At 42.2% G+C, this 23609-nt stretch overlaps 1 protein-coding gene and 1 long non-coding RNA gene across 2 annotated transcripts in view; both read right to left on the reverse strand.

The window, feature by feature from the left end:
* LOC139120144 (regulator of G-protein signaling 12-like) overlaps window positions 1–23609 on the reverse strand; it is a 435920-nt gene that overhangs the window by 202808 nt on the left and 209503 nt on the right. The gene's annotated exons all lie outside the window — the stretch shown is intronic.
* Window positions 18575–19999, reverse strand: LOC139119628 (uncharacterized). Its single transcript, XR_011548957.1, has 2 exons — window positions 19902–19999; window positions 18575–18763 (listed from the first exon to the last, which is right to left on the reverse strand). It is a non-coding gene; the product is annotated as an uncharacterized lncRNA (long non-coding RNA).

Genomic DNA, 23609 nt, shown 5'->3' on the forward strand with positions numbered 1-23609 from the left:
AACTCTTATTTTAAAAGACCTGCTCAGACGACTTACAAATTGAACAGAATCTAACATTTTGCTTCTTTTTGGCAAATGTCTGGGACGACATTTATTTAAGGAGGGGAGAGTGTTGGATGTCCAGTAAACTGACTAGAAAATTTTTGAGATCAACATGACCTACAATGATGACCTCTGGTTATATGCAAATGACTTGTGCAAATGACTTGTACAGATTTTAAGTTTTGACAAAATTGCAAACTTAGTAATCAAGCATTGAAAGTGACTACTGATGACGCGACATGTATTGATATTTATCAGACAATATTGGACACATGAAATAAGACAGTATGACATGAATTATTGAATACTTTCTGACTTTTATGTAGTTGTGTAGGTTGACCCTTGGCGTGTCTCATTTTAAGTGACAAATCTAACGTGCAAGGAGATGTTACGCAACGTTTACAGACGTCATTAAGATAATCATTAATCAAAACAGAAGACCAAAGACAGACATTGTATAGACAGCCAGTATTGCACTCGAGTACAGGACATTGAAGGAAACAGACCTGACACTGCCACAGATAGACAAGACGTGTATACATTCTACTACCAGAGTAACTACATATATCTCTGATGAGGATTTATTGTATTACGGTTTTCACTACTCCTGTCAATAAACCCAATTCATACCAATATAATCGACACCCGTGGAGGCGTGTAACACTTGCCAGACTAACGATGTATTTTTCAATTTTGGGCATATGCATAAGCGTATTCATAGAGTACTCATAGGTTAAAAATACGTAACTATACGTTTTTGTGGTACACTAGACAATTATCTCAATACATTTCAACTTATGAGTAACTTACAAGTAACGTGTGTGAACATGTGTGAATGAGCGCATAACCTACCTACAACTTATGGCCGTCATGTGCGGGACGGATCGATGACTTCCAAGTACTAAGACGTACTCCAGCATGCTTCAGCGTGCTCTTAACTTATACAAAACTTACCCATAATGAATTCGCCAAATTTTTCATATGTTTGCATATGCTGGCTAAATCGTCAAGGTGTGACAGGGCCATAACAGGCTGCATGGTTTTATATCCCTTTACTTACCAGACAGAATCACTTCCCCATCTGTCAAGGCAGTAAAATGTAGTATTAAACCAAAAAATTTGTATTTTCACCCACTTTGCTTGGTATTTTATAGCAGCTTTAGTCTATAAAATCATATTACAGTGTCTCTCTTGTCAGGCTGGACCTTCAAATCATAAACTTAAGTCTTTGTTAAAATGGACCATATGGGACATGTTTTGCTTCACTAGCTTTAACCAACTTGACTTGATGATGAAATACGAATTTGGCAGGTAAAGAAATATGTGAGTGTACATTACACCGTACTGGTGCAGTCGCCAACCATTACGTGCATCAAAATGTGGTCAATGTACGTACCTATTGACATAGAAATAGTTAATGTCCATAGAAGCAATTAAATATTGCACTCATCGTGGCCGGCCACATCTAACAGAATGTGAGCAAAGTGTCTTTGATGCTATTTTTTGGGCAGAGTCGGCTTGATGTCTTCAATCAAATTAGATTGGCCTTATTCATAATTCTGTCAAACATTTATCTTTTTTTCGGGGGAGGGGGAGGCAAAAAGGAAAAGAACAATCTCACATCTCCTGAACTGAGTTATTAATACACCAAAACAGGAATTGATCCTCATACTGATTGTTACAAATTATAATTACAGGTGAACGCTTCATCACAATGTGATTTGCTGGACAAAGACAAGGCTGCTCAAGCTATTGTAGCAAACTCATCATCTCACTCTGAAAATGTGAATGAGGTATGTTCTTGTAGGAAAAGATGTTAAAAATCATTTCAGGTTTCAACCAACATCTTTCAGTCATAATCAACAAACACTTCATTTAAAACATGCTGCTGCACCATAAGCTTGTAGATAGGTAAATTTATCATGAAATCTATTAATATTGAAATATTACAATTCAAAGTATTACAAAGTTTTTGTTTTATTGCCATGGTTGTTCCAAAGTACAAAATGTCCTTCAAGTTTTCCTGTTAGTTCAATTGAAATGAACATTTCAAATAGCATTAAACACCTATTGCCTGGTCATGAGGGCTATAGCGCCCGTCTATTACCCCGGGGGGCCGTGCGTTACCAGAAACACATCGCTATTCCCGAGGCCGTAGGCCGAGGGTATAGCGATGTGTTTCTGGTAACATACGGCCACGAGGGGTAATAGACGAGCGCTATAGCCCGAATAAAGACCAGGCTATAGGTGTTTTCCCTTACCAAACCTGCAGACCTGCCAGATGGCTGTTGCAGATCTTCGCAGATCGGCTGTAGCAGATCACTTGCAGATATCTGCAAATGGTCTGATTTTGTGCATATATAATTAGCTTTGAGCTGCAAATTGCAGCTCATGGGGCATGGTATGCAGATCAATGACATACACATGACAGCTCAAATGCAGCCCGTGACTTTTGACCTGCAGACATACAGCAGCTCATAGCAGACAACTTTCAGCCCATGACTTTTGACCTGCAGACATGCCACAGCTCATTGCAGACAACTTTCAGCCCATGACTTTTGACCTGCAGACATACAGCAGCTCATATTAGACCACTTGAAGACATATAACAGCTCAAAATGGACATTGCTCATTCACCATTATCATACTGCATGTAATGGGTCATATTTTATTTGTACACACAAAAATATATTTATTTCTACCTCATGTCATGCTCACTTCAATGGCTCACAACAATACACACAAGCAGCTGGAGATCCTCGTCACCCTGTTAGATAAATGTGACACACCTCATCAAAGTTACCATACCAGTGAACTAGCTCACACGTGAGTAAAAAAGATACATGTAACACCTGATGTAGGATGAAGAAACACTCATTTATCACTAAAGGTTACGGGAAAAATTGCATTGAATACAACAAAGGAAAAAAGTCTAAAACCTTTATGAAGCTAGCATAATGTTATATCAAAACTAGTACAAACTAGTCCAAGTTTACTGTCATGAACACTGATGTTGGAGATATTGTGAGATGTTTACCTCAGCATTGTTTGATGAATCAAACTTCTTCTGAGAAATTGTGAAGAGTTAATCTCAGCATTGTAAATAGATCAAAGTTCTTGTAGTTTATTCAAATATTTCCAGTACTTATCAATTCCAACAAAAGTTATTCTGATGTATAGAATAAACATAGGAAGCTTTGAACAAATACCGGTAGTAGTAATGAAATTGAGATCCTCTATATGGAAAGGACATCAAACTATATATCAAGCAATACACATTTGTTTCGGCATTTAATGAGAAAGAAGAATCGTGAGGGTCTAATTTAAATAGATACAATTCACCCAGATGGACCATGGGAAATAAAAGTGTTACTTTATGTAAAATCACTTCGCAGCAAACATGTTTACAAATTCTGTTTACTCACTCAAACCAAGGGATTTCCATGCTGGAACGACACAATGCTACATGTAGGGCTACGCTCTAAATTTAATCGCTCGCGTTTTTGATACTTTTATAGTGTAAAACTGTGACAATAAAGTCCGATTGTTCGTGTCGATTTTGCTATCAGAATTATTTTCAGAGTGTTATGGACATCCATACAATGCATAAAAACTTCAGTTTGTCCCCTTTTCTCAATCGTACAGAGATAATGTGACACAGGAACCGTATCGGGCTAGGGCAATGAACTTTGTGAACGTACACGTAACTCTCAACTGGCAGGCTTTCATATGCAAAATCAGTGTACGGAAAATTTAAGCGTGGTATATTGTTTCAACAGCATTTTCATGAAGCAGATCAAAAGCCTAGATGAAACACTGATTACATGGTGATCGAAAATCGGCAATTTTATTGATGACAATTGTGTTGGATTGACTGTCTTCTTGAACCGTACAATCGCAAATCGGCAGTTTTACTGATGCCTGGCTTGAACTTTGAAGCAACTAGATATCCTCGATATACCGAATGTAATCTTCAGAAAAGTCTGTACAAATTAAAAACGCATATGAAGGAGATATGTCAAAGTAACTTACCTATAGTATCATTGGGATCGATACGCGGTTTGCCGTTTGCAATTGCAGGCAATATATCCATGGTTCGACGTCATTTCTCCTGACGGCGAGACCTATTGGTACGTTGAATATGTTGTCAAGTATACTCGTTCAATTTGCTACCATTTTATCAAAGTTTGGATACCGTTTTCGGCGAAATTTCATCCAAAGTTTAGCAAAGAAACATGACAGAGTAACCCTGAAGCTAATTCAATACGTGTAGATTAACGGTCGATGTGTCTTGCCGCTAACACTTTGACCTGCGTGACCTGGGTCCTTTAGCAAATCTGACCAATCGCGGACAACTTTTCACATGATAAATGACGTCATCATGCGTGATGCAGCCTAACCACCAACAACAACATGCAACGTACATGTTTTTCTCAAGGGTCTATGATTTGATGTTTGGACCTGTGGGGAGTAGCAAAAGTAGCGGTGCTCGGACCTACAAATACAGTACCAGAATCACATAACTTGTAGCTTTTGCCGCGCTGTTGGCCTACCTGCTGGTGCGGTAACCTCGCGGTAACACCTCTTTTGTTAGCTGTTGATTTTCTTTGTCCTCGATTGCGGTAAATGCGGTAAGTGAACAATAGTTCCCGCAGCAGTTGCGACATGTACAACAAAAGAACGTGCGGTACTGCGGCAATTGACGAGGTGTTAATGACCCCAAGTTGGTTGCCGCACAGACCTTTTGTGAAGGTTTGCTTTTGCCCCGCCCTTTGAGTTTACAATCACGGTCCCAAGTTTTCACCATAGCGATCTAGGCAAAGTTGGGTACCTGAAAGCATTTCTTGCATTTTTTTCCTTTGTACTTTTTGTAAGTGTACGGAAATGTACAGTATACAGCAAAACTTGCATTCAGACTCGGCTGGTTTTTGATGGCATTTAGACGCGTCCAAGTCGCGTCGAAAACACGACCCTTGCAGCTCATCTCACAATGGAAAGAATGTCAAAAATGCCCTTCGTAATGTACATACAATACTCCTATTACCTCGCGATTTTGTCACGTTCTTGACGCTCCAATTCCTTTCGTCTACTATCATAAAATGTAGCAACTTTTTGCCCAGTCAATGTTTTATAGTGCAAACATTTGGAGAAAAGAGCGATTGATTATATGTTGTTGCTCCAAAACTGCCCAGCTAAACTCATTGCATTATCGATATCGAGTTGACCATGCGTTGTTCACTGTGCATGTCCATGAGAAAATCATTATCGAATGGTCTGGCCCGATGCCACCAAGTAATTGCTAATACCGGAAGTAGCATGTACAGTCGTGGTATTGTTGACAAAATGAACAGAAACACTGTTCATTCATGTGTCTGCAAGCTTTCAGTTTGGCAACAATCTGTTTTATTACACTGTATGCATATATATTATTGCCCGATTACTGTACGTATTACTGTTTAACCCTTGCGTCCTTTTTACATAGGCATAGGATTAAAAAACACCAAGAAACGACAGCTCGCATAGGAAATAAAATTTATTACGAAAACCCAGATCTTGCATTTTTCGTCTTTTCCTTTTTTCATGATGTTCTGAGGTTGCGTCATGCGTTAGATGAACGCTACACAATAAAACAGAGTGATTAGTTGATGAGTGCGTTGTTACGAAAAACTCATGTCTACGCAGTTGTAAGTTGTTTCTCGTTCGTGGCAAAGATGTCAAGCAGATGATGGTAAAGGGGCCGAATCGATACTAAATACGGTCTCACATTTATCCCGCACCGTTCGGAGAGGTTGTTAAAAACGTAACGATTTAATTCCCATTTGAGTAAAATAACTCGACAGTTGTAAATGGAATTCATGTTCAAATCCAATCGAAATTTACCTCTGCTCTGGCGGAAATCAACCATAGGCAGGCTTTACCCAGCTTTCCTGCAATTTCAATGAGCATGTCATGTCCGCAAACGACATTTTACGTCTTCTTTATCATTGATTGCAATACCAACGAAATGAAGACCATCGAAAATACAGAATACTAAACAAAAATTTAAAGTTTTAAAAAGGAACTTCCAAATATAGAGGCAATGGCTCGGCAATTTCAGAGTTGCGTTGTTAATTCTGAATGAAGTCGCAAATGCGAGTTCGAAGTCTGGCAACAAACTTTTATTAAATACATTATTATTCGATCACTGTATTATTGTTTTAACCACTTTCGTCCTTTTTACACAGGCATCGAATGAAAAGACCAAGAAATGACAGCTATCATGGGAATAAAATTAATTACGAAAACCCAGATCTTGTATTTTTCGTCTTTCCTTTCTTTATAATCATTCCGAAGTTGCGTTATGCGTTAGATAAACGCTTCACAATAAAACAGAGTGATTAGTTGATGAGAAATAAAACCCATGTCTACGCAGTTGTAAGTTGTTACTTGTTCGTGGCATAATTGTCGAGCAGATGATTGTCAAGGGGCCAAATCGATACTAAATACGGTCTCACAGTCACATTTATTGGAGAGAGGTAGCACGTAGCAGCTACGGTATTGTTAAAAACCCAACGATTTCATTCTCATTCGAGTAAAATAACGCGACAGTTGTAAATGCAATGCATGTCATATGGTTAGGTCCACGGTCCCTCCACGTGGAGGGACCGTGTTAGGTCGAAAACATTGGCGAAAAGTAAGATAAATAACCCGCGAAATTATCGAGAAAGTGTAGATCGCATCGTCATTGCAAAAGCATGGCCGCCATGACCTTTGGACTCTGCATGACCTTGATCACATAACGTTGTCATAAAAGTGGCAATATTGTCGATTAAAGCACGGTCCCTCCACAAATTGTGGAGGGACCGTGATTAAAGTAATTTCGAAAATAACTGCAGTGATAAATATTTCTGAATCCGCTAAAAATGACTCACCAAAAGAGGTTTAAATCTTCTTCCTTTTCTCTTGTTTGAGATCATGACAGAAGCATTTCACTGTAATGTGAAATTTACCTTTGGCGGAATGAACCATAGGCAGGCTTTACGCCACTTTGCTGCTCGATTTTAACCAAGGCAATTTCGATGGATATGTAATCTCGTGTTGGCTGTCAACAACGCTTTCAGTGGTGACGCAACATACTCTGAATTTTGTAGAAGAATGTATTCTGAAAAGGTTGCCTTGTCAGTTGCTTGACATGTATCATGTCATTGTCACTTTACAGTACGTGACAATGACATAGTGCTCTTACACTCGGACGGTGATAACTTATCCTTGTCACTGTCGGCAAACGTTACAGTGCAGCGAAGACAATGTCGTAATTCTACTGGTAATGTGTAATGTGTGACTGAATCTAGTATCGTCTATTAAATATCGAAACTAGTCAGTCCTTGGAAGTCGGGTTTGGCCAGAACTGTGAGGTGGTGAAATGTCATATATATACCGGATATTTACTTGCGATTTGACAGAATCTAGTATCGTCTAATATCGAAACTAGAGTCAGTCCTTGGAAGTCGGGTTTGGCCAGAACTGTGAGGTGGTGAAATCTCACCGCAGTCCCGAAAACGTCGATATGTCAAACTTTGATACTAGATTGTAAATATCCGATATTCAAAACTTGTGCAAAGTCGCGCCTTCATGTGATTGGGAGAACAAATGTTCATGTACTTTTATAAGTGCACATTCATGAGCTGCCTCGGACATTCATGACCATTCGTATTCCATTCCCGACTTTGATACAAAAATCATGTACAACGTATTCAACGACGCAATCGTACATACTTCAGGGGCGCAATTAATCTTAGATTTATTTCTGGAGCTTGCTCAGTACAGGTCTTTAAACACATCACTGCACATCGCATCGACATGACTTTCTCACACCAGAATTTCTTTACTTTGAACTAACATTGACAACCCGTCCCTTCACGAACTCATGGAGAGAGACGCAACGGTGCTTCGTAATACAATAGAGGTGTACCTCGATTGTAATATTAAAACTGTCGTATCTCGTCATCTTTCCCCGGTCTGATAAAGTCACCTTACGGCAGCACGATCATACACCTGCCTCATTTTTGCCGAAGCCTAGAATTGTATTTTACACTGCGGCGTCTTGCGTAGCGGCAACGAAATACCGGTAGACACAAGTGATAAGCTTACTTCTGAGCGTGGTAGCCATGTTTGCTTCTATAAATGCCCGATCTGACAGGTTGCGTAGTTGATGATGGTATCAATACTTCCGCGATATTGCTCATTTTCGGAACTGGATTTTTCAACATAATGACATGTCAGTTGTTAAATTTAATTTTTAGCTACTATAGACTATAGTCTATAGAAGCTATTGGGATGGGTATCCGTCCGGCGTCCGTCGTCAGTATGTATGTATGTATGTATGTATGTATGTATGTATGTCCGTTTGTGAGGCGTCCGTCCACTCAAATATCTTGAGAACCGCAGTACTTACTGATTTGATATTTGTTGTGTAGATGAAAAATACGATTTTGAGAAACTATTTTTTTTAATTTTTTGATATTGTTGAAAATAGGCAAATTAATGCCAAAAAAGGTGTTTTTGGTAAAAAATCTTCTTCTTCATAACCGCTGGTCAGACAGCTTTGTTATTTGGTATACAGGTCCCTAGGGGTAACCCAACTTAGACTTGTTCAAATTGTGATGAAATATGCAAATCTGTATTTTTAAGGAATTTTTTTGTCATTTTTGGTCAAAATTTGACTTACATTGTATGTAATTCTTGTACTGTATAAACCCTATGAATTCACCCAGAAAAAAATAATTAATATGATTTTAAATAATTGAATTAATTAGGAAATCATCAAAGCCAAAATAATTTTAGTGTAGAATTATCAGAAAGTTCAACTTTTTTTGACAGTTCATAGTGAAATGCTTACCATCTTGGAGGATTAAAACATGTAAAGGCAACTTTCCTGAATCCCAACTTCGACATATTCTGAACCGTCATTTATTGTGCCCTGTATGTTATCTAAAAGAAATTGCTCAAAATAGTCAATAGAGATAGAGATAGAGATAGAGATAGAGAAAGTTCTAATTGCCATTTATGGTTGACTTGGTAAGGATAAAATAAAATTACTTTTTGAGGAAAAAAATAGAGTGGTCAATTAAAAGAGTGTTCAAAGTGATAGGGTTTTTATGGTAAAGCTTGGCTGTATAAAGATTCCTCATGTGCTATTTATAGCAATTATGCAATCTGTGTAAACAGTGCAATGAAAGTGTAAATGATTCCTTATAATGCTTTGATGACCTTGAACTTCTTAAGTTTCAAACCTTTGTCTCTTCAGTGTGCTTTCTCTGAGTATGTACAGTCTCAACTTATTAAACAGAACTCACAATGTTAATCAAAGATATCCACCTTCTTCATCAATACATGTATCACAAAAGGTTATTCTCTACATAACTCAACAGAGCTCTGTCAACTGTTGAGTTGCTTGTTCTTTCAAAACTGCTGGTCAGACAGCTTTAATATTTAGTTTACTTGTCCGTAGGATGACCTTAGTGAGATAATTTCATACAGTCAGGAAATACTTAATTTGTATCCATGTCTATAGTAGCTTCAGGGACTTTGGCCCTATGTTTTAGTTTTTTGTTCCACACAGAGTATGAATTTCCAGCGTTTTAGTGACCAGTTTAGCCCCACTGTGTAATACTTCTCTGAACACAGTGCATGCGTGAGCGCTTAGATAATTTTGAAAACGGACACTGGACAGACAAGCTTGGCCTTCGCGCCTCGGTAAGATAGTGCGCCAATTCGGCTACCTCGGAAACATCAAGTCAGATCTTTTCACTGACAAATAAAACGGAATTATAATTATAATAAAATAAGTTCGCCGATGAAATCACTTGCAATTTTCTACAACATTATTACCGTTGACTTAGCTGGTACGGACTCATATAACCACAGTCCCTCCACCCGTGATATAAGATATAAACTAGCGTACCATCACGTTGACATAGGAGCAAAGTCGTACGTGAAAAAAGTAAAGGACAAAATGCAAGTTCTAGGTTTTCAAACAAATTTTATTGAGATGTAAGTTGATTCTCATTTCCTTGTCGCTAGCGCTCCCGTTCAAGACCTGAGTAGAAAGGACACGTGGTTTAAAATGTAATAAATTGACGGGGCAACATTCACTTGGATTTATTTGGTGCTCACTGTTTATTTGTTTACCCAAATTCGTAATTTTTCTAACAGAACATAAAACCAATGGAGAGCACAGTGTCTGTTGCTGGTAGTTTTATTTGTTTTGTTTTTTAAATTTTGATCTGCGAGGTATAATCATCTCAGAACGGGTTAGTTTTACCCGGGAAGACAACTTTTTCAAGTTACCTGCCCTGCCTGGTGGGTGGTTGCAATGCCCACGAATTTCGAACACTGGCTTTTGTAAGTTTTCAAAACTAGTAAAATATCCGTGACAGACTCGAAGAGGATGTCTCCTTGTGAATGTCCTTGAACCCATGACCGCGAGCGTCTTTTTTTTTATGCGTTCTCTTTGCATAATGATCGATACGCGTACATACTAGTATAGCGTTGGGTGGGTGATACCATTTTCACGGAGTGGTAAAAAGCAGGAGTATGCAAAAATGTCGTTGCCAAGTCACAAAGAAATTCAACCGCAAATCGCAGTGAAAATGCAATTCATAGGATTTTGATCAGTTCTAAACTAAAACTTGAAAAGACCAGACCTTGTCCATATTTTTTCATTCTTTAATGGATGATTACGGCTTGCTATAATCATGGTTAACGCGGGGAAGGGCACGGAGACGCAGGCCATTCTACCTCTGCCTCACAACCACGCCTCACGCTTCTGCTGAACACACAATGAACCCTTGCCTCTCGAATCACAGCTGCTTCTGTCCACCCTCACTATCAAATATGAATGCCATGCATGCCTTGCATGACGTCCAACCCGTTATCTGCTCGCATCACTGACCATCAGCTATCCATGCATACCCCCCTTGGCCCAAGCCATTTGCCGCCACTTCAGCTCCTGCAACGATAACGTACACATCACAAATCCTTCTCGCATCCCGACCATGGGTAAAACAAAGAAAAAGACCGGGCAAGCTGCCCGCCGATCTTCATCGCGACCGAAGCGGACTCCGAAGCACCTTGATCCCTACTTGGTACAGAGACAACAGGCTCAACCCGATGACCAGCGCCCTACCACTTCGAACCCCGATGCAGTACCAATGCAGGGAGCGACAGACCACATCTCCAAACTCATTGAGGCCGGAATCGCCACAGCCGTCGAATCGATCCGACGTGACCTGCAAGTCCAAACGACCGGTGCTGCTGGCCTGACGGCACATCACCCATCAAGCCACCCTATCACTTCCGCTCACACAGATACTGGACCTCTATCGCCTGCTTCGATCATCGAGACCAGTGTGGAGCGGGCAGCCCGACCGGCCCACTCGCAGACTCACCAACAGCAGGCGTACGCTGTAACACAACAACAACCAGCCATTACAGCGACCCACACAACTGACCTGGTCACCGCTGATGGCGTACATCACTTCCTGGATCAACCCACCGTAGGAGGCGCGCCTCATAACAACATAACAGCCAACATGGCTGCGCCCATGTTGCAGCGGACCCAGCTTCACAGTTCCACAGAAACAACCGCGGCGCCCACCCCCTCGTTCGGGAACACCGGCTAACGCACCAGCAGCTACGCCGCCAGCCGACCTCCTTCTACCATGCGTTGAGCAAACGACTCTGAACAATCTGGCGAACATCAGTAAGTTCATCGACCTCAGTGAGCGATACCCGATGCACTTGCCCTAAGCGCACCAAGGGCAACACAAGCACAAATAGCCTTCGATCCTGACAACCCGGGCATAGCTACATTCACCATCGAAGTCAAACGAAAAAACTTTGACAACTTTGAGATCTGGTCTCAGTGTAACAGTACATTCTTAATGTATAGATCCTTCTACCATCCGCACCTAGCCATCCCCATGGCCAACTACCACCATTTCATAGCATCAACGGCAGCTGTCTATAAACCTGAGACCTGGCTAAACTGTCACAAAGCCTTCTGCCTGAATGCGGCACGCTACCCTGACCAGGTGAACTGGGGCAAGCCGGATCCAGAGCTGCACTTCTTCCACTTCCAACAACACCCACACCTACTGATCCCCACATGCTTTGGATGTGGGCAACGAGGTCACGTCAAGACCGAGTGCAACAGACGTCCAAACAGCACCACGAACCCTTACTACTGGGAAAATACCAATGCCAAGAAACAGCCTGACTCCACTCAACAACAACAGCAACAGGTATGTCGTTCCTTCAACCGTGGGACTTGCAAGACCCCCTGTCCCTATGGGAGAATACACAAATGCACAGTGTGCGCCTCACCTGACCACAATGCTCAACAACACCACCTGGTCACAGGTCAGCAGCCACCCCAGCCCTTTCGAGGGAATGATCGCCAGTCCGCGATACTCGAAACGTTACAGCCAACAACACCAATCAACCTCGCTAAACTAGCCACAGCCCTTAAAGGCCACCCGAACTCTGCCACCCTACTCCATGACCTCACCTACGGCGCCAACGTTGGCTTCACCGGGACCAATGGCCCACGCTACACCCGCAACGCAAAATCGGCCATGAGAGACCCTGATGTGGTTACCAAAGCCATACAAAAGGAAATTCAATCAGGCCACACAGTTGGCCCATTCCGCACACCACCACTACCGAACTTCATCATCAACTCCCTCGGGTTGCACCTAAAAAGTCTGGGGGACATCGAATCATCATGGACCTATCACGGCCGAGATATGACTCTGTCAACCACAACATAAACAAGGATGACTACACCCTCACCTACTCCCGTGTCGACGACGCAGTCGCCATGGTGCACAGACATGGCAAGGGCACTTTGCTTACCAAGGTGGACATTAAAAATGCATTCCGCCTATGCCCCGTTCGAAAGGCAGACTGGCACCTCCTTGGTTTCAAATGGCAGGGACTCTACTTCTTTGATCGCGTGTTACCCTTCGGCTTACGCTCTGCTCCATTCCTCTTCAACCACTTTGCCGAAGCCCTGCTTTGGATTATTCAATCTAGGGCAGGGACGAAGGACTTGTTGCACTACCTGGATGACTACCTTGGGGCCGGCCCACCTCACTCCGGACAATGCCAGCATCTACTGGACACAATGCTCAGTACCTGTGATGACCTAGCCATCCCAATCGCACCAGAGAAGATTGAAGGGCCATCCCCGGTAATAACGTTCCTCGGTATTATCATTGACACCATCTCCATGACATTGCGGCTTCCCAATGACAAATTACAAGACCTCCTCGATGTTCTCCCGACCTGGCTACAGCGGCAAACATGCACAAAACGAGAGCTACTCTCCCTCATCGGCACCCTCAGCTTCGCGTGCAAATGCATTCCAGCTGGCCGCATATTCCTCCGTCGTATGTTAGACCTCAGTGTGACAGTTCAAGCACTCAATTCCACCGTCATTTTGTCCAGTGAATTCCGCCTCGACGCGAAGTGGTGGTGCGACTTCTTGCCAACGTGGAATGGTACTGCCTCATTCCTGGAGCCAAACTGGACCTTATCCCGCGACCTGGATCTATTCACCGACGCCTCCGGTACCATTGGCTGTGGTGGCTACCATAAGGGCCACTGGTTTACCGTCACCTGGCCCACCTCACTCACTGCCTCAATCGCCTGGAAAGAGATGTACCCCATACTAGTGGCCTGTTCAATTTGGGGGCATTTGTGGCACGGCCGCCGTATCCTCTTTCACTGTGACAACCAAACGGTAGTGCATATTTGGAAAAAGGCTCAGCCCGATGCCCGAAGATCATGCACTGGTCAGAGGCATCTTTTATCAGGCAGCCAAAGGTAACTTCCATGTCTTGATAGCCCACATTAACGGAACTGATAACTCAATTGCTGACTCACTTTCTCGTTCACAGATGCCGAGATTCAGAACGCTGGCACCCGAGGCACAAGCACAACCCACGCCAGTACCGCAGCACCTGCGACCATTGCACCTGATATGCGGCAACTGATGACGCTGGCCACGGCCTACATTCACAACAGTGTTGCTGAAAACACGCGACGCACATACCAGGTAGGCCAGACATGCTACGCCAACTTCTGCTCATCATACGGACTACGCGCAACGCCCATCACGGTTAGGGCGGCAATCCTATTTGTCACCAATCTTGCAGACCGGGGCCTCGCGTATAAGACTATCAAGGTGTACCTTGCGGGGCAATGCACAAGCACGTCGAGCTAGGCTATGAAGATGATGTCACCACCCATGCGTTGCTGCAGCGCACGCTACAAGGGATCCGGAGGAGTATCGGTGATGTGCGCCGGCCGCGTCTGCCAATCACAATCAACGTACTTCGCCACCTAAAGGAGAGCCTACGATCGTGGGAAGGCCTGTGTGATCACGACAAGGTCATGTTATGGGCAAGCTTCACCCTCGCCTTCTTCGGATTCTTGAGAGTGAGTGAATTCACTGCGGCTGGGCCACTGCAGTTCGACCCAGCCACAACGCTGCTTGCTCAAGACATAGTGTTGAGCAGTGTACTAGAAGTGAGACTGAAATCCTCTAAGACTGACCCGTATCGACGTGGGTACGTACTCCGCATTGCGCCAACCGGGACATCTGTCTGTGCGGTCAATGCCTTTGCAAAATACCGACGATCACATTGCCTTACGAATACAGTGGTGCCGGTCTTCCAATTCGCTGATGGCACGTGGCTCACGCGTCAAAGGCTGACGCACTACCTGAGAAAGCTGCTCGTGCATTCAGGGATTGAAAGTGCGGAACTATATACCACACATAGCTTTAGAAGTGGTGCTGCCACAACCGCCGCCGAGGCTGGCCTACCAGATTGGCTAATAAAGACCCTAGGACGATGGCGGAGTGATGCGTACCAGGTCTACATAAAGACAGCGAAAGAGACTCTAGACTCTGTGCCTCGCATGCTTGCTACAAGGAAGTAGTCTCTAGGACATGAGGTGTTAGAAACACCTACTAGTTAGTGGGACTTTAACGACACTCGATCTACAGTACAAACGCTACATGACTATGTTAGCAAAGTTGGGCATACAATATGTGGAACTGTACACGTCACTTGATTAAACATCGGACTGTGGACTATGAACTATGAACTATTCACAATAAACGGTTGTTTATCCTGTGGTACACATAGTGGCAGTCGCCTAAGGATGTTCCATAATCAGTTGTACGACTTCCAGGTCTGAGGGCTGGCTTTAATTTGGGGGCTGCTGTCGCGGATCCGGAGGGACCATGGTACCACGTTGCCCGATGCATGGCATGATCCCGCAAGGGGTCCGTGTCATCTTCCAGGCCGCCACGACGCCGTGCATCCCCGCCGTGGCAGTAGGTGCATCCTGGGTAACACGTTGCCCTCCCTTGAGGTCATTCAAATCTGCGACTGGCTTCACGGGAAAGGCCGCCACGACGCCCGGATGTTCCATCGCCCCTGGGTTTCGGCCAAGCCCTGTCTCCGTGTCGTTTCTTTGCGTTAATGGATGATTACGGCTTGCTATAATCATGGTTAACGCGGGGAAGGGCACGGAGACGCAGGCCATTCTACCTCTGCCTCACAACCACGCCTCACGCTTCTGCTGAACACACAATGAACCCTTGCCTCTCGAATCACAGCTGCTTCTTGTCCACCCTCACTATCAAATATGAATGCCATGCATGCCTTGCATGACGTCCAACCCGTTATCTGCTCGCATCACTGACCATCAGCTATCCATGCATACCCCCCTTGGCCAAAGCCATTTGCCGCCACTTCAGCTCCTGCAACGATAACGTACACATCACAAATCCCCTCCCACCCACCACAAAAAAAAAAAAAAAAAAAAAAAATGAAAGCAAGCTGCGGCATTAGCAACCCACATACAGACATATTACAGTTTGTCACTTTTCTATCTTGATGTTATTTGGATGAGCAAATCTCAATAAGTTCCATGGGGCTGCTGTCGCGGATCCGGAGGGACCATGGTACCACGTTGCCCGATGCATGGCATGATCCCGCAAGGGGTCCGTGTCATCTTCCAGGCCGCCACGACGCCGTGCATCCCCGCCGTGGCAGTAGGTGCATCCTGGGTAACACGTTGCCCTCCCTTGAGGTCATTCAAATCTGCGACTGGCTTCACGGGAAAGGCCGCCACGACGCCCGGATGTTCCATCGCCCCTGGGTTTCGGCCAAGCCCTGTCTCCGTGTCGTTTCTTTGCGTTAATTATTATTATGAGATAAAGTGAACGTCCCCTCCTGATTATTATTATGAGATAAAGTGAACGTCCCCTCCTGAAAGATAGTCAAGGCCGGATGTTTTGCAACAAGTCTGTGAACGACGCGTGAGTTGTTCACTTATGTAACATGTACATACCGATGTGTAATCGGCGACCCGACCGCTCTGAAACAATTTCGAAAAGACCATGACTGTAAAATCTTGTCTTTCCTTGTTCACTGTAATAAGCAGCGTGGCATTAGGGAACATGAATGTCCCACGTAGATTTCTAAGTGCCATGCCCACACGATATTTCCATAAACATGCCAGACTGGGCCTGTAGCTACTTCGTCAAATCGCCATATCCCCATACTCGCGAGCCACAGCATAATTTCTGCTCCGCTGACCTACGCCAAAACGGGTAGCGCTGAGCTACTGCCGTAAAGAGGCACGTTTATTACGACGATGAATATCCCCAGCCGGTTCCCTATGTGTGCAAAGAAATTAAATACTACTTTTTAGGAAACATGCAAGTCAACTTCCCAGGCGCGTTTTATCGAGCGGCTGGTCGCGATGTGGACATGTCACTTATCGCATGTAATCCCGGCCACTTTTGACAGTGATTTTCATATGAGTAAAGTCCGACTTGTTTGAGTATTTTATTAATGATATACAGCATTGAACAGCTTAGGGGTGAACTTTTGACGATGTCGGGACCCTAGAAAATTTCACTTTTCACAATGTACATGTGCTTTGAAGCAGTCTCCAAGCAGCAAACTGTCTCGCGTGAATTGTCTTCCATAAAATCGATCAGTAATTTATTAAATTATTTTTGCTGTGTTCATTTCCTATTAATTCTACGAGGGATAATAAATGGTATTTACAGAGCTTCCGTTAGGATTTTCAAACCTGCGTAAGGCTGTACGCAAATGTTTTTATTATTTGCGTAAAATGTATCAAAAATGCGTACAACTACACGCCATATCGAAAACTAGTTCAAAAGTCAATGAATAAAGTGTTCAATAAACATCAGCAGTGACAATTTTTTTTTTGGACGAGTTTTACAATCTTTAATACTCTTCTGTTCTATTCTCTGACGACGGTATTCTTCTGTTCCATTCTCTGACGACGGTATTCGTTTCTGACTAATTACATTTTAATAGATTACAACTTCCGACGATCTCTTTGCTGCCTGAACTCTATCGTCGCTGCTCTGAAGTCAAATGCGTAAAGTTTTGGGCCTTCCATGGTTATAACTATCAAATCATTTACGGCATCTTCACTCAGATAATTACGTTTCGATGATTTTAATCGTGTTTTGGGTACTGAACCCCCCTTCACACGGGACAGATGACACTGGAATCACGACTGACTTTGCAATATTCGGTAAGAGTTCACGATAATCGTTGTAAAGAAGCGTACAGACCGGCCATTAAACTATTATTTCTAAGTCTGCTTAGCATTAGCTTAAATATTCGACGCAGAGATCTTCAGGGTATACAAGCCCGAATTCAAAGAACGTATGCATTCTGGGGTGAAGAAAACGTAGTTCCATGGAGGTAGTACCTCCATGGTAGTTCTAAGAAATTACAGTTTGAATTTAATCTCGAAAAAAGACAAACAATCCAAAAAAATTCAACTGATGTGGGTTATTACAAGGAGATACGGGTCGTGTACACTGTTATTCGGCGAAAGTAACATTAATTTTTTCAATTCTGGCGCCAGATTTTTCACCTGTAATGAATATATTTAGTCTGAAAGACCCCCTTATGAAAATTTTAGCCTTCCCGACAAGATTTTCGGGAGCTCTCCAGAAAGGTCCCGCAGTGGTCCAGGAGCTCTCCAGGACCATCTTTCCAGGAGAGCGTGGCATTGCTATTCAAATTAGGTTTGCTGGATCCCTCCCGGAAAGATTAATGTCTCTCTGCAGGACAGGTTAGCTGTCGCTCTGCTGGACGGTTATAGCTGCCGCTCTGCCGGGCTGGTTAGGTGTCGCTCTGCCGGGCGGGTTAGCTGTCGCTCTGCCGGGCAGGTTAGCTGCCGCTCTGCTGGGCAGATTAGCTGCTGCTCTGCCAGGCAGGCTAGCTACTGCTCTGCCAGGCAGGCTAGCTGCTGCTCTGCCATACAAAAATCAACCTACCTTCTGCAATCTGACTAACATTTACTCCAACAACCTGAAACTTATCACTGCTGCTGAAAATCAGCCATTACCAAGCCATCATCTCACAACCTACACCACTCTGCTGCCCCCCCCCAAAAAAAAAGAATGCAAGGGCTAAAATTTGGTAGGAATAAAATTTAATCCACCATATTTTTAAAGCCAATCAACATGACCGATATAAAAAATGTTCAAGTGTCCGTAAAGTCCTTAACTTCATATTGTCACAACGACGGATTATTCTGAAAGACTTGTCTGTTACAGCTTTGGTTATTGCTTGACTTGTCATCTTGAAGTTGTCCTATGTGTAAGCTGGAAAAAATATAAAAAAGTTCAAGTCAGATATAAAGTTTATCAAACTTATGACAAAATTATGTATGCAAGTTAGAATCCTCGTTGGAGTTGAAAATTTTGACTCGTTCAACAGCCATCAAACATTGAAGACTGTGAAATTTGCATGTATTCATAAAATAAAGAAAATGTTCCCTCAACTTGTGAATGACAAAATGTGATTTATAGCAGTAGTCTAGTATCAATCTGTTCATCTTGCAATTTGCTTCAAACTAGGAAAGTAGTAGAATCATTGGCATAAAACAAAATTTAATTTGCAGATGATTTATCCCCTGCAGTTATTCCGTTAAGATTGTAGACTTCACCATGTAAAACTCGCTTGGTTTGAGTACATTTCCTTGCACACCTACATGAACTTTCTACAGCCAAATTGAAACATAGTTAGAAAAAAGGTAGGTCTTTGTACTGAGCTTATATCTAAGTTGCTTATCAAAAGGTTGCAGCATTAAATGCAATAGAATATTGTATGCATATTTTGTGATGTAAGAGTTCATGTAGAACTTCAATGAAATATTGTTATGAAATATTGTAAATTAATTACTGATTCCCTTACAATATGCCAGCAAAATATCTACAGGTTACATATAAACAAATGTCAAAATACGTTAATAAAAATTTTAAAATAAACTTCAATTTTAAGGACACACGTTCAGAATGATCTTATAAGCAGACAGATGTATATGATGTCATAGAGAAGTACGTTTTGGAATACATGTAGCAGGTACCAGACTCGGTCAAGAGTTTGAGAACTTAATTCGTATCCAACAATTCCTACATGTATTGTTCTTTCTTTGTTTTATATCTGTCCTTTTATATCGTACATTGAGGGAAATTTGTATACATGAGCAAAAGTTTTACCTTTGCCAATGCAAGAGAGAAGTATATTATTGTAGATAATAGTATCGGCATGTACTCCATTTTTTGTGTACACTGTACCACGGTCCCTCTATCATTGTACACTCGCGTTCAACCTCACGAGTTATACCAGTTTATTAGAATTCATACAATTGAACAGTATTACTCGAGAATCGCGCCGAACAAAAACAGTAAAAAACTACGTCTTCACGTCGCAGAGAAGGCAAATCGAAAATGTACTTACCGAAGTTTAAACGATCGCCTAGATCCACGGGGATGTTATGGTGATCATTGTTCAAATCGACGAGCCGATCGATCTCCTCAAGCTGATCCACAGGTCCAGTAGGCAAAATTTGTGATGATTTTTTCCTATTATTATCATAAAAAATAATTATGAATATTAATAAATTATTAATATGAATGTTACAGAATATTAAAACTTTTTTACACACAATGTCGTCTAGTTTGTGTAGATGCCATCTGGAAACTCCATTGTTTTGATAATTATGATTATGAATAAATTATGATTATGATTAATAAAGTCATATTTTACACATTGTAATGTGCTTATGTGAACAACCCTCTGGAAACCCTCATAAAGTTTCACAATCTATGCCAAAATATACAAGTGACACCATCGCCCAGGTTTAGTCTACGGCGAGAGTTACCATTGCCCAGGTTCAGTCTACGGCGAGAGTTACTACACAGTGTATATAATGAGAAGGTAGCCAGCTCCACTCGACAGTAAACTGACATACCCATGAATTACCTCCGTTTTCTTCACTTCTGCATGTTGATTCTCAAAATTTCTCCCGGTGTTGGCAAGTCCATAAATCAGCCATCAAATCTACCTAGTTTTGGCCACTTAGACGGAAAATTTGTGAAGTTTGAGGCTGCGAGAAGGTATATATCGCCAATGAAATGATGCTGCCTTAGCGGAATCGACAGCATCCGGGATCTTTTAGGGCCGTTTGCGAAATTTGAATGTAGCCGCCAAGCGGGGCCGAGGGCGGAGCCATGATTTAACGTTATTAGATATGCTGACATAATTGATCGTACGGCCAATGACCGCTCGTGACCTTGATTAGACCTCTCATCAGTTGACCCGAATGTACATGTGTCTGATCAACATCAAAACGTGGAATGAGTTTCATTTCTCTAGTCGGACGGTGTATTTTTCGAACTTTATAGCAGTTGTAAGGTTGCTCCAAAGCAGCTTACTGGGTATGCGATCAATGGATGTGGTAGATTCAGCGAAACGGGGACAGCATCAACTGAACAAACACCGCAGCAGGCGATTGCTGCGATCGTGTTTGCCAGCATTTTAATATATACACCTTATCCATATTATTTGATGACACCGTCATCACGTACGTCCATTACAAACGTCCAGATGAACTTCCGACGATAGTGAGCACACCGTCATCAACTGTGACCGACTCCTCTGCCCCTCCTCCGCACGTTCGCCGCTGCGATATCACAGCTAGGTTTCCACGGTATCCACCTATTCCCGAAGAACCTCCGCCATGTGCACACCGTACCCACAAATACCTTGAATAGCAAGGAACACGACTAACACTTCCAGGCTTACAAACGTGCTGACATTTTCTTGCCCGTTCTCGTTTCAAAATTTTAGTGTTTTTTTCCATAGACCCTGCTGCATCCGTATGTAGCGTCAATTGTTTTTTCCCGAAGACAGAAAGTCCTCGCTTCAGTTTCTGAGTGTGATAAAACTGCAGAGCTTCGGTTAGGATTTCCAAATCTGCGTAAGGCTGTTCGCAAATTGTTTTTCTATTTGCGTAAAATGTACCAAAAATGCGTACAACATGACTACATGTAAGTACCTATATATAACAGCTGTCTACGCGATATCGAAAACCGGTTCAAAAGTCAATGAATAAGTGTTCAATAAACAACATCAGTGACAATGTTTTTTCTTTGATATTAGTTTCACAATTTGTTCTGTTCTATTTTCTGTCGACGATTTTCATTTCTTACTAGGCCTAATTATTTAGACTACAACTTCCCACTATTGCCTTCGCTGCTTGACCTATCATCGCTGCTCTGAAGTCAAATTCACTTAGGCTCGGGCCTTCCATGGTTATCACCATCAGATCATTTAGATCAGGCATAGTCACTTAGACAGCTACGTTTCGATTTTGTAATCCTGTTTTGGGTACTGAACTCACACAGGACAGATGAGACTGGAATCACGGCTGCAATTATGGCCAATTTTGCAATAATCTGGAATAAGTTTGCAGACCGGCATAAAACTATTATTTTTAAGTTTGCGTAGCATTAACTTAAACTTGATATTCGACTAGGAGATCTTCAGGTTTACAAGTATGCATTGGGCGCAGCGGAAAAAAAAACATTTTTTTTTGCAATAACGACGAACTCTATTGAACTTGTTACATTTTTATTGGTACAGACTTGAAGGAAAACGTGATTGACAGGATGTAGGACAAAATATTGCTAAATTATGAACATTTTTATCAGCAAACAATTTATTTTAGTCCTGGATAAACTTCACATTGAAGGGAAACTACGTGTGCTCATGTCTTTGTTACAGAGACTGCGCTTTTTAATGCGTATCGGATTACGCAGACGTCATTTTACTTTGCGTACTTCAAAGTAATAACATGCTTGAAATACGCAGGATGTTGCGTTAACGGAAGCTCTGTAATAAAACTATTGATAATATTATTAAAATTTTACTTTTTCTCAGTATTTTTTGCAAGACATGGATATATTTGTCTAACATATTCATAAAAAAGTAACAGGTCCTCGTAACGCCAGCACGCGTACGCCTTTTCAATAAAAAAGATATCGATTTCAAGGTACATTGTCTGTGCTTTGTCTGTAAAACACGTCCGTGACTGTGTTTTTAATATTTTGTTGGGCAGCAAAATAGACGACAGTCAACGCTGCCTGTATTTTCATTGTAAATCTCTGAAAATCACAAGTTCAATTGGAAGGTGACTGCGTGTTTGTACGTACGTACGCTGTTTTGAGGTCTCCTCGCCAAGTCGCTGAACGTGACATATTTTCACAATGTCAACCGGGTAGCTATCATAAGCAAACGCATCTGCAACCCGTCATCCGTTTGTAATCACACATACATAGCTTGGACCGTTGACTTGAGACACCTCCATCACTGGACAGACCATGAAGTAATCGTACACTTAAAGTGTAACTTTCATGTGTAAAAAAGGTCACGAGCGGTCATTGGCCGTACGATCAATTATGTCAGCATATCTAATAACGTTAAATCATGGCTCCGCCCTCGGCCCCGCTTGGCGGCTACATTCAAATTTCGCAAACGGCCCTAAAAGATCCCGGATGCTGTCGATTCCGCTAAGGCAGCATCATTTCATTGGCGATATATACCTTCTCGCAGCCTCAAACTTCACAATTTTCCGTCTAAGTGGCCAAAACTAGGTAGATTTGATGGCTGATTTATGGACTTGCCAACACCGGGAGAAATTTTGAGAATCAACATGCAGAAGTGAAGAAAACGGAGGTAATTCCTGGGTATGTCAGTTTACTGTCGAGTGGAGCTGGCTACCTTCTCATTATATACACTGTGTGTAGTAACTCTCGCCATAGACTGAACCTGGGCAATGGTAACTCTCGCCGTAGACTAAACCTGGGCGATGGTGTCACTTGTATATTTTGGCATAGATTGTGAAACTTTATGAGGGTTTCCAGAGGGTTGTTCACATAAGCACATTACAATGTGTAAAATATGACTTTATTAATCATAATCATAATTTATTCATAATCATAATTATCAAAACAATGGAGTTTCCAGATGGCATCTACACAAACTAGACGACATTGTGTGTAAAAAAGTTTTAATATTCTGTAACATTCATATTAATAATTTATTAATATTCATAATTATTTTTTATGATAATAATAGGAAAAATCATCACAAATTATGCCTACT

This window comes from Ptychodera flava, chromosome 20, assembly GCF_041260155.1.
Source record: "Ptychodera flava strain L36383 chromosome 20, AS_Pfla_20210202, whole genome shotgun sequence".
NCBI lineage: Eukaryota > Metazoa > Hemichordata > Enteropneusta > Ptychoderidae > Ptychodera > Ptychodera flava.